Source organism: Panthera onca, chromosome E1 (assembly GCF_046562875.1).
Source record: "Panthera onca isolate mPanOnc1 chromosome E1, mPanOnc1 haplotype 2, whole genome shotgun sequence".
NCBI classification, from domain to species: domain Eukaryota; kingdom Metazoa; phylum Chordata; class Mammalia; order Carnivora; family Felidae; genus Panthera; species Panthera onca.
In genome coordinates, this window is record NC_138352.1 from 35102736 (window position 1) to 35115379 (window position 12644).

General features: G+C 40.4%; 1 protein-coding gene and 1 pseudogene across 2 annotated transcripts in view; one reads left to right on the forward strand and one right to left on the reverse strand.

Moving 5' to 3' along the window:
- Positions 1-12644, forward strand: part of FAM222B (family with sequence similarity 222 member B) — a 76620-nt gene that overhangs the window by 34006 nt on the left and 29970 nt on the right. The gene's annotated exons all lie outside the window — the stretch shown is intronic.
- LOC132677735 (small nuclear ribonucleoprotein G pseudogene) lies at positions 8608-8836 on the reverse strand (annotated as a pseudogene).

Genomic DNA, 12644 nt, shown 5'->3' on the forward strand with positions numbered 1-12644 from the left:
CACTTATTATGGGATTGTTAGAGCTATTCAAAACAGTTGCCTTTTATTTAGATATAAACTTTTAACCCATCTTTTTGTTGTTGTTTTTTTTTTTAAACCACTCAAATTGCTCATCTTTTTAGAATCCAGGTCTTTGCTCCTTCCCCCAACTTTGTTCTATATGTTAGCATTCTGTGAATACTGGACAGTCCTCCTTTTATTTAGCTGGATCTTAGAATTTTACTTAATGGGAGTTTTCATTATCTGTAAATACATATGGTGATAGAAGAAAATGGAGAAAGCCTGTGCGTGGTTTTAAAGAAATTCTTTGGTACCTTTAGTACATATTATATTTTGAAATTAAACGTGGAGTTGTAGGGTGCAATTATATAACAACTCACAAAAGGTTAAGACCAGAGTTTCTTCAGCCCAAGAATCATTTCCAGCATTAACATAAATATTTTTACTTTTTAGATTAGTTTTCATTCAGTGAATTAAATAAGCAGTCTCTTAGTGGTCTCAGCATTTCTCTGAGGTAGAAAAAATAATGTCCTGAGAATGTCTAAATAACTTAGTGATTTGGTAGTAAAGCTAGACCCAGAGCGAAGGTCTCTGAATACTTTAATTTGTTTTTTTAAGTAAGCTCTGTGCCCAAGGTGGGGCTTGAATTTACTACCCTGAGATCAAGAATCACATGCTCTACTGACTGAGCCAGCCAGGTGCTCTGTATTTCTAATATATTTAATTATTTTCTCTAAGAACTCCTTTGAGGATCCTTATTTGAAATGACTTGAAATTTTCCTGTTTCTGCTGTGAGAGACTGTTTTTATTTCTCTAGTCATGAAGGGAATCCAAAGACCAAGATGCCACTATCAATCAAGAGAAGGAGGAAGGTTCAGGATGAGGTGGTAGAGGAAAAAAAGATAGAACCGTAAAGGAAAGGCCAAACTGAAGTTTTATTATATTTGGTGCTGATGGATCTGAGGGAGGGAGCATTGAGCTGATTAGATCAAATTCAGTCATCGGCTGAGTTGTTACATCTCAGCCTAGCTGAAAAGGGCAGAGGCGTCTTTACCAATACATGGGCAGAACTGTAGTTAAGGATTCATTCCTGATCCAAAGAACACAGTCAGTTCTTGATTATTCATGCAGAAGGGCAAGCAGACAAAGTACAGACAGGTAAAATCCAAAGATATTCCTAGCAATAGCTTTAGTAACTTCTTCTGCTTTTTAACTGGGATTTTCTAGCGGAACAAACTGAGTATTAGAGATTTGTTTTCTTTCTCTGGTCATTCAGGAGACCAGTAAGATACAAGCTTGGATTAAACTTTGTTTGTTTGTTTGTTTGTTTGTTTCTTTCTTTCTTATTTTTTTAAATATTGATTTATTTTTGAGAGACAGAGAGACAGAGCACAAGCCAGGGTGGAGTGTAGAGAGAGGGAGACACACAATCCAAAGCAGGCACACAATCCAAAGCAGGCTCCAGACTCTGAGCTGTCAGCACAGAGCCCAGTGCGGGGCTCGAACTTAGGAACTGTGAGATCATGACCTGAGCCAAAATTGGACGCTTAACCAACTGAGCCACCCAGGCACCCCTAGTTTTTTTTTTAATGTTTATTTATTTTTAAGAGAGAGAGTGTGGGGGAGGAGGGGCAGAGAGAGAGTGGGGAACACTCACTCCAGCCTCCAGGCTCTGAGCTGGCAGTGCAGAGCCTGATGCAGGGCTCGAACTCATGACCTGTGAGATCATGACCTGAGCCAAAGTCAGATGCCTAATCAATGGAGCCATCCAGGAGCCCCCTGTTTATTTTTTAAGACTTTGGCCCTTGTCACCTAATTACACGGAGTCCTAGGGAGAATTGAGATCTTCCAAGTAGATCATAGATAAACTAGCTTTTGATACTAGCATGCTTTCTTTCTTGGCATCTTCTGGCCCCATGGTATTTGCCAGTCATTCATCATATGTGGTCAGGCCACAGATGGACAAGCCAAAGAAGTGTTATCAAAGTAAACCCCTCCTCTTAACACTGTGTATATACTCTAATGATGAGAACTGTTGGCCAAAATGAAATCCATTTAGAAGTCAGATACTAGGTTGTGATTAAAGAAGTACTGTACATTATAAATTTTAAAGCTCAGGATTTCTTTAAGTGCTATTTGGTGGGAAAATGTTCTCTCTCTCTCTTTCTTTCTCTCTCGATCAACTGAATATTACAGCAGATTTAAAAAGCAAGGTTTCCATGACCAGTTGCTAATTCTTTGCACTCAGCAAAGTGGTTTTGAGGATCAGTTGCTGATCTGAATGAAAATAAGATTTTATGCCACTTGCAGAATTGAAGATTTAGACATCATCCCTGTTGCTTCAGAGGAGAAGCATAAGCGTTATTAGTCATAACTTAAATTTCTTCTTTCCTTCCAAAAGCTAAAGCATTTCTTCCATTGGCATTTCACTTATCACTTACTATGTAAAGGATAAAACTTAATCTATTTTGAAAGTTAAGAGGTATCAAGACTATGAGAAGTTAAAGGCAGCTCATCCCAGGTATATCAGTGGAAAAGACACATTTCCTGGGTTCCTGAATGGGCCTTATGTATTACCTAACTGTTCAGCTGGGAGTGGTTGTACTATTGTGAAGACATTAATTTTGTAACTGTGAAGGTTCTGGTTTGCCTTTTGCTTATCTTATCCTCCCAGAAACTTTTTCATTCAACAGAAAGACCAGTCGATTAATGAAGAATCCCGTATCTTGGTTTTAACCTGTCCTGCTAAGTGTTACTGTGCATTCACTAAAGTGCTTTACAAAGGATTTTAGTACTTAGGCTTCATTCAATCCCTGTGAGGTTATCGTGCAATTGGAGTGTGATAGTGTGCTAGAACATTTCCGCAGAGACAAGAGGAACCTTTCCTTTTAAGGAAACTCCTTTGGGGGCACCTGGGTGGCTCAGTCAGTTAAGCACCAGGCTTCTTGGTTTCCACTTGGGTTATGGTCTCACAGTTTATGATATCGAGCCCCATGCCGGGCTCTTGCTGATAGTGCAGAGCCTGCTTGGAATTCTCTCTCTCTCTCCCCCTCTCTCTCTAACCCCTCCCCAAAATAAATAAACTGAAAAAAAATTAAAAAGAAAAAAAAAGTCCTTTGTTTCCATGGTCCATGGCAAAATTAAGTTGGAACAAGTTGCTTTTTCAGGAAGCTGTATTTTAATTTTTGCCTCTTCTCTAAGCTAAACAAATGTCCCAAATGAAATGTATCATTCTTATCATTCATAGTACATTTTCGGGAGATTGTTCCAAGTGCACTTTGAAGTGAGAGGCTGATGCCACTTAAGCCTGCACACCAATTCTGTAATTCTTTGAAATTGTTTCCACCAACTGCCTCCATCCACCTGTCTGTCCACATCTGCTCATCTCTGAGCTTTCCACAGCTACTTAAGAAAGAATATTGCTCAACCAGGGAAATGCTAGTCCTTAATCAAAGTCAGAGGTGTGTGTGTGTGTGTGTGTGTGTGTGTGCGTGCGCACGTGCGTGTGCACGCACTGGTGCATGTCTGTGCAGACTTACATTATTTTGTTGCATTATTGCTTGAAGAATATTTCTACATCACAGAAATAAGATTTTTTCTTCTAAACAAGTTGATGAATTGCTTTTTATTAAAAGTGCAAGTGTCAGGGTGCCTGGGTGGCTCAGTTGGTTAAGCGTCCAACTTCAGCTCAGGTCATGATCTCGTGGTTCACAAGTTCAAACCCTGTGTCAGGCTCTGTGCTGCCAGCTCAGACCCTGGAGCCTGCTTCAGATTCTGTGTCCCCCTCTATCTCTTTCCCTTGTCTGCTTGCTCTGTCTCTCTCTCTCTCTCTCTCTCTCAAAAATAAGTAAAAACATTTTTAAAAAGTGCAAGTGTCTAAGAGTTAAATTTGAAATGAGAGAGGGGAAAACTATATTGGTTGTAGTTTAATTGCTTAAAAAAATTCTGTTATGTAATTAAAAGCTGTATTGCTGTCTTGCACTGAAACTAGCAGATAAACCATGGAGAGAACTACAGTTTCTCAGTGAGGACCACTCTATGCTATTTAGAATGGCTATCTCATCCAATACTCCTCATCTTCTTATTCTGCTTTATTTTCCTTTTCGTAGCATTTATCACCTTTTGAGAGTAACTAACCTATTCATTAAATTTGTCTGACCCTCCCACTCTATACCATGTAAAAATGGAAGCATGAGTTTTTGTCTGTTTTTTTCTTTGCTGAGTCCCTCACTCCTAGAACAGTGTCTTGCTACATTGTAGGCTCTCAGTAAATATTGGTATGAAGTACTTGGAGAGGCACTTTTAATAGATACCTGGGGATTAGAATTGGAGTCTATGGGAAGAGTTTATTGTCTTCCTGGAGCTAGTACAAAATTGGGGATCACATTACTTGATGAGTTTAAGGAGGGAAAGAATATATGAAAAAAAAAAAAAAACCCTCAAGGAATTGGGGGTAATTAGCCAGGATTAGGGAAGTGACAGACTTTTTATAGTATGCAAATATGAAGGAACATTATATAAGATAGATGACCAGCTCTTATTCACCTAGAAGAGGACAAAGGAATAGGCTGGAGCTTCTGGGCAATGAATAGAAGACATGCAGAATTTCCTGATTTTGAAATAGACCTTGGAACAAGTGACCAAAGAAGGATGGTTTGTCAGAATTGATTTTCAGCAGTGACACTGTTGGAGGCAGTGATGAGAATGGAAAGAGCACAGAGCTAGGGGTTGTAGTCTAGGCACTTATGAGCTTTTCCTACTTTATCTCTGAAAAATGGACTGAGGATCCCTGTGCAAACTATCTCATAGGGTATTTGGGAAAAGCAAGTGAGAGAATCCATGTGAAAGCACTTAGAAAATTACAGACCTTTCTACAAAATAAGCAGTCATAATGACTTTATAAAATAATCACCTTTGTAAATGATTTAGAATCTTGGAATCTGGAAGTTGGTTTAATGGTCATCTATTCCAAATTCTGAGTTACTGAAAATAAATTATTTTCCATCATTCTTAAGGAATAGTCATTGCTTTTGCTTCAGCATTTCTATTAGTATGCCCACTATTGAATAAGCTCAAATTGTTGTTTATGTTAGTCTAAAATTGCCTGTCTTCAGCCTTTATTAACCTGTGTTTGAGCTCAGATATAAATCTAGGGGCACCTGGCTGACTGAGTTGGTGGAGCATGTGACTCTTGATCTTGGGTTTGTGAGTTTGCACCCCACATTGGATGTAGAGATTACCTAAAATTAAAAAAACCTGAAAGAAAGAAAGAAAAGAAAGAAAGAAAGAAAGAAAGAAAGAAAGAAAGAAAGAGAAATCTACTCCCTCCTTTGTATGACGGCTCTCTTACGGCACCCTTGCTTAAGATCATCATCTCTTGCCTTGAAATCACTATAGCCACTTAACTGATTTCTGCCATTTCTTGTTTGTCTTTCACATTTTCAGCAGATTTATTTAAAATAGACATCTGAGGGGCACCTGGGTGGCTCAGTTGGTTGAGCATCTGATTTTAGCTCAGGTCATGATCTCATGGTCTGTGGGGTCAAGCCCCGCATCAGGTTCTGTGCTGACAGCTCAGAGCCTGGAGCTGCTTCGGATTCTGTGTCTCCGTCTCTCTCTGTCCACCCCCCCCCCCCCCCCCCGCACTCTGTTTCTCTCTCTCAAAAAAAAAAAAAAAAATACACATTAAAAAAATTTTTTTTAAAACAGACATCTGATCATGTTACTCTCCTTGAAACATGGGATTCCAACCCAGCTTTATTCTTAATCTGTTGTTTTGTCCCTCTAGTATGAAATGTAAGGCTTTTCATAATTTGGCACATCAGGCTCAGTCTCCAGGTTTGGCACATACATCCAGCACCCACCTCTTCATACTATACCACTTGTGGTTTCCCAAACATACATTTAGTTAGGCTACTTTTCTTTATAAGTAGGCTTCACACCCAGCATGAAGCCCAATGTGGGGCTTGAACTCATGACCCTGAGATAAGGACCTGAGCTGAGATCAAGAATTGGATGCTTAACCTACTGAGTCACCCAGGAGCCCCTAGTTATGGTAGTTTTCTAGCATAGTTGTGCATGCCTTTCATTATGCTAGTTTTCTCTGCCTAGAGTGGCTTACCCTTCTCAATCTGGTAAATTCTTGCTCGGCTTTCAGTGACCCATATTATTGTTCTCCCTTCTTTCTCACTGTTCCTTGGAAGTATTTGTTTCTTTATTTTGGTTTTCAAACAACTTTATCCACTTTTTTTTTTCTTTTCAAAATATAATTGACACACAGCATTGTATTAGTTTAAGGTATACAACATAATTTGATATTTATATATACTGTGAAACATTCACTACACTAATCACATTTCTCATTTTTGTTTCCAAAAAATAGTACTGTCACAGTGCCTAGTGCATCACAGATGCTCAGAGAGCAAATGAATGAAGGATGTTCCTACTAAGTGTTCTTTTTCAGGTTAAGCTCTTTTTCCCTTTACTTAGCCATATTACAGTTTCTAGATCCTCTGTTTTTTTACATCTTGGCTGAGCTATTTCTAGGCTTTCCTCTATTTCCATCAGAAAGTGTATTTTAATGACTGCAGGAGTGAACTGAAACATCCTAAAATAACTTTTTTTTTTCAACCCCCTTCCCCCCCCCCCCCCCCATAACTTTTAACAAAAAATGTACCAAATGAGCTGGTTGTCCAGCTACTGCTTTGGGAAAGATTCTGAACGCATTAATTTCTAGCCACCTCCTTGCCAGAATAGAGCCCAAATAAAATAAGAAAAATAAGCAGAGAGGTGGCACCTGGCTGGCTCAGTTGGTAGAGTATGCAACTCTTCATCTCAGGGCTGTGAGTTGAAGTTCATGTTGGGTGTAGAGATTACTTAAAAATAAAAAAAAGAGGCAGAGAAAAAGTAAGCAGAAGTGAGCATTGTGCACCTGCTTTTCTCTTTTACTTTTTTTTTAAGTTTTTTTTTTTTGAGGGGGGGAGGGGCAGAGAGAGAGAGTGAGGGAGGGAGAGAAAGAATTCCAAGCTGTCAGCACAGAGCCCACATGGGGCTCAATCTCACAAACTACGAGATCATGACCTGAGCTGATATCAAGGGTCAGACGCTTAACTGACTGAGCCACCTAGGCGCCTCTCTTTTCCTTTCTGTCACCTTAGCAGTGTCATCCCACGTTATAAGTCACTGTTGATATAAAGACTACAATTTTCCCATTCTGTAAAACAATGGCTTCCTAAGATTCCACAATAACCTTAGGGGAGTGTTAGTCCCTTAGGCTGTAGACACAGTTGAAAAGCAGAGAGTGGTACTAAACTCCAGGGGAAAGGATGCAGCTCGTATCCAGAATTGAAGGCAGATGAGTCAGGCAGCAGGGATCTATCAACTCCAAAATCCATTCAGAAGTAATTTAATCTTTGCTGTTGAAGCAGATCAACAATGCCATTTGCCTGTATAAAAAATGAGATTACCCAGGATTCTCTTAGAAGAAGATAAATTATTAGTGTAATAGTAGCTTCTGGCCTTGTATAATGTCTCTTCTTAGTACTACATGGTAGTGGCACAGGGCACATCTAGTGCATAATACAGTGTATAGAGATCAGGCCACAGTGCCTTACTTAGGGTGTTTAGGGGAAATTTAACAATTCTCAGCAACCCTCAGCCTTAATGGACTTGGTTATTGTTAAAATTCATCTTTATCAAAGGAAGCACTGGTTAATGATTTTTCTCCTGGCTCAACATGCTGGGCATTAGCTGGAATTGCTGAGTGATTTGCACTGGGGAAACCATGAGAGCAATTTCTTGTTTGTCCACAAATTATCATTAGCAGTTTCATTTGCAGATTGAAGAAGCAAGAGGAGTGGGCTGTTTGCCAGTTGCAGCTTCCCTCCGATTAGGGCGTTAGTTCAATTATGTCCAATTAACTTTTATTGCAGATAGTGGTGATAATTACTTGCAAGTCAGTTTTTTGGCTGCAGTTATCCCAAGGCTGAAGTATGAACTTGATGGATTTTAATAACCAGAATGACACATTTTACTCCCTTCCTCCACTGTAGTTATTTCTTTTTACAGACCTCTTTTAGACAGGAGATCAAAGCATTGTAAAAATTCATCTCACAATTAAAACATATTGTCCTCCTTTTGAAGAGCTGTGTAGGATCATATTTTAAAAGAAGCTATCAGGAGCAGCCTTAATGGCTTTTTATATTCTGAGATCAGACCCTTGAGTTCATTGCTCCTTATCATAAGAGAATAGAGTGAGATGGAACTAAATGTCATTCACAGCAATTTGTGCTTATTGTAAGATTATAGTAATTGGCAAGGTGAAGTTTAGTCTTCTGCTTGCCTATGAAATTCTCTTCGAAATGCAGAAGTAAACTTTTGTTTGGGGCACTTTTAAAATCAGTGGGACACTGAGGATACGTTTCGTTAGTGCTATAGGAATTTTAGTATGTTTTTAAAAAAAAATTTGGGCTATTACAAAGGTTTATTCAACAAAATAGGTCAGTGTGAAAATGCACATGATCTTATTTTTATATTATAGTAAAGCAGGTGCTATGGAGAGGGGACATGTAGAAGCAGTTGGTTTCTTCCAGTGAACACTCCCATTGTTTATACTCGTTCCAAGGCTTCTAACATGATGGTACTATTTCCTCATATTACCACCTTCCAATATTATTCTGTTGCTCATTATTTGCCATCTCCACACATTCATTCATCACAAGATTCATAAAACGATTGAACTCTTACAATATTCCTTGGACATGTCTGCCACCATTTAATTTTGATGATAATTTCTTGTCCATAAATTTTTTAACTTGGAAGGGTGAGCTTTGCTCATGGTGTCTACCTGGAGAGCTCAAAGATGCCTCTCTAAAATATTTTTTTTTATTGTAGTTATTTTATTTTTATTTATTTAAAAAAAATTTTTTTTAACGTTTATTTATTTTTGAGACAGAGAGACAGAGCATGAACGGGGGAGGGTCAGAGAGAGGGAGACACAGAATCCGAAACAGGCTCCAGGCTCCGAGCTGTCAGCACAGAGCCTGACGCGGGGCTCGAACTCATGGACCGCGAGATCATGACCCGAGCCGAAGTCGGACGCTCAACCGACTGAGCCACCCAGGCACCCCTGTAGTTGTTATTTTAATAGGAAGTTGCATACATAATATCTTTGGAAACATCCTTGCTAGGTAAAAAAAGGGATAAAAGGAATAGTTTGTCTTTCTCTGAAGATGACAAACTCCCTTTGCTATTTTCCTTCAGACTTTCCCTTCAATGTTGTTTGATGGTAACCCTGAAAGTAAATGGTCTTATAAGTAAAAGCTGATCTTCTTGACATGCGAAAGACTAAAGTCAGTTCCAAGCTGGGGCTATTCCTAGATCTTCAGGTAACTTACTGTTTTTTTTTCATTTCAGATGTCCTTGCTCACCTTAGTGTCTTTGTTACTAGGCTCTCTTCGCAAGGGCTCGTCAGTCTCCTTAGATACTTTATGGATGTGGCTGCATAAAAGCTTTGTTGAGAATAAGTGGCCAAGGAGTGTGGCAATGCATTTTAAGAATCTGTTTTTCTTAGTGTTTGTGTGAAATAAGGGAAGAAAGTTCATGGCTCCTTGGAGAAGAGCTGTCTGTAATACAGTTGTTTCTCCTCCAAAGCTTCCCTGATCACACTAAAAAGGAAAGAAGAGGAAAGGGTGAGTGATAAACATCATCCTTGCACTACTTCAAAGCTCTTCATTGATTGTTACCGAAAACCTTTGCTGTAGAATAACCCAAGACTGCCTGCCAGCTGCTGTTGGTGTGAAAGTGGAGAAGCTGGTTGTAGTGGGTAGTTTTCAGGAAGTCTGGAGATAAAGTTTATGATGTCATTTGAAACTTTTTGTATGGTCGGAGGAAAGAATGTCATAACTCTGTTATACTCTGGAAGGTATAACAAGGATTTCCCTTAGAGCATAGAGGTTTGCAGGCAGTATTGATGAGGTTCAGGATGTGTGCTTAGAAAGAAAGGGCTTGCTTGCAAAACTCTTACTGAAACATGAACTTGATGGAAATGTTAGTGAATGTCAGGCCTGAAAACGGAGGGTTATTAATAGCACCTTGTTCAGGAGACATTTCTTTTGGAACCTTTCCAGAAGTGACATTCTCCTTTTTTGTTTGTTTTTTACATTTTATTTATTTTTGGGAGACTGAGAGCATGAGGGGCTGGGGAGGGGCAGAGAGAGAGGGAGACTCAGAAGCAGGATCCAGGCTCTGAGCTTTTGACACAGAGCCTGAGGCAGGGCTCAAACCCACAAACTTCGAGATCACGACCTGAGCTGAAGTCGGATGCTTAATTGACTGAGCCACCCAGGCGCCCCTGAAATTCTCCATCTTTAGGTTAAGAGGGTTGCATTGAATGCCACACAGTGGAAGCATTGCCAGAACAGAGTGGAGGTTGGGGGATAATTTGAAATATAGGCACTGGAGAAAATGTTATTCAGGTAAGTGTTGAAAAGAAATTGGAAGTTGATGAGGCAGAAAGATACAGGAAACCTATTCCAGATGGCAAGAACCCCAAATGTCAGCACTCACCAGTGTAGAGCTAAGTTACCTGCGTTAAGATGAAATGATAATAGTTACCAAGAGACCACTTTCTCCCAACTCTTCTTTATGATCTCCAGCCCCCACACCCTTTCTAGACTTCAACACTATCTTTTTTGTTTATTTTATTTTATTGTAAACTTCATTTGTTTTGAGAGAGAGAGAACAAGCAAGAGAGGGGCAGAGAGAAAGGGAGAGATCAAGCCCTGCATCACGCTCCACACATGACCTGAGCCAAAATCAAGAGTTGGACACTTAACTAAGCCACCCACCTAGGCACCCCTGTTTTGTTGATTTTTTTCTTACAAATTTTTTTTTAAATGTTTTATTTATTTTTGAGAGAGAAGAGATAGAGCGTGAATGGGGGTGGGGCAGAGAACAAGGGAGACACAGGATGTGAGACAGGCTCCAGGCTCTAAGCTGTCAGCACAGAACCTAATGCGGGGCTTGAACCCGTGAACCAATCATGACTTGAGCCAAAGTCGCACGCTTAACCAACCGACTGAGCCCCCCAGGCGCCCCTGTTTTTTGTTTTGTTTTGTTTTGTTTTGTTTTCTTTCAAGTAAGCTCCTCTGTGCCTTGCATGGAGCCAAACGCAGGGACTGAACTCACAACCCTGAGATCGTGACCTGAACTGAGATCAAGATTTGGACGCTTAACTGCCTGAGCCACCCAGGCACCCCATATTTTTTGTTTTGTTTTTTAAATAAAATGTGTAGAAACAATCTTAGATTTACAGAAAAGTTGATAGTACAAAGAATATTTGGGGCGCCTGGGTGGCGCAGTCGGTTAAGCGTCCGACTTCAGCCAGGTCACGATCTCGCGGTCCGTGAGTTCGAGCCCCGCGTCAGGCTCTGGGCTGATGGCTCGGAGCCTGGAGCCTGTTTCCGATTCTGTGTCTCCCTCTCTCTCTGCCCCTCCCCCGTTCATGCTCTGTCTCTCTCTGTCCCAAAAATAAATACAAAAAAAAAAAAAATATTTTTCTTCCTTGGATCATTTGACCTGATTGCTTCATCATATCAGAATACTTTAGTCTTTATCTCAACAACAAACAAGGACACTCTCCATCCAGCATTACCACAATAAAACCATCAAAATCACTAACATTGATACATTATTGTCATTCTCAGACCCCTCTCAGATGTTGCTATTTGTTGTTGTTGTTTTTTTGTTTTGTTTTTTAACGTTTATTTATTTTTGATTCAGAGAGAGACAGCATGAACGGGGGAGGGTCAGAGAGAGGGAGACACAGAATCTGAAACAGGCTCCAGGCTCTGAGCTGTCAGCACAGAGCTCGACACGGGGCTCGAACTCACGGACCGCGAGATCATGACCTGAGCTGAAGTCGGCCGCTTAACTGACTGAGCCACCCAGGCGCCCCGTTTTGTTGTTTTAAAGTTTGTTTTTGAGCGAGAGAGAGAGAGTTTGTGGTGATGTGTGCATGAACAGGGGAGGGGCAGAGAGACAGGGAGGGGGGGAGGAGAGAGAGAGAAAGAGAAAGAGAAAGAAAGAATAAGAGAGAGAAAGAGAAAGACAGAGAAAGAGAAAGAAAGAATATGAGAGAGAGAGAGAGAGACAGAGAAAGAGATAGAATATGAGAGAGAGAGAGAGAGAGAGAGAAAGAGAAAGACAGAGAAAGAGAAAGAGAAAGAGAAAGAAAGAATATCCCAAGCAGGCTCCACACGGTCCGTGTAGAACCAGACCAAAGGCTGGAATCCACCAACTGCGAGGTCATGACTCAAGAGTTGATTGGGGGCATCTGGGTAGCTCAGTCGGTTGAGCATCCAACTTCAGCTCAGGTCATGATCTCACAGCTCATGAGTTCAAGCCCCATGTCGGGCTCTGTACTGACAGCTCAGGGTCTGGAGACTGCTTCAGATTCTGTCTCTTGCTCTCTGCCCCTCCCCCACTCATGCTCAGTCTCTCTCAAAAATAAATAAAACATCAAAAAAAAAAAAGAGTTGGTTGCTTCACTAACTGAGCCATCAAGCCACCCCAGATGTTGTTGTTTGTATGAGTAATGTGTTTCATTTCAGTAAGGACCCAGTTCAGAATCACATGTTGCATTT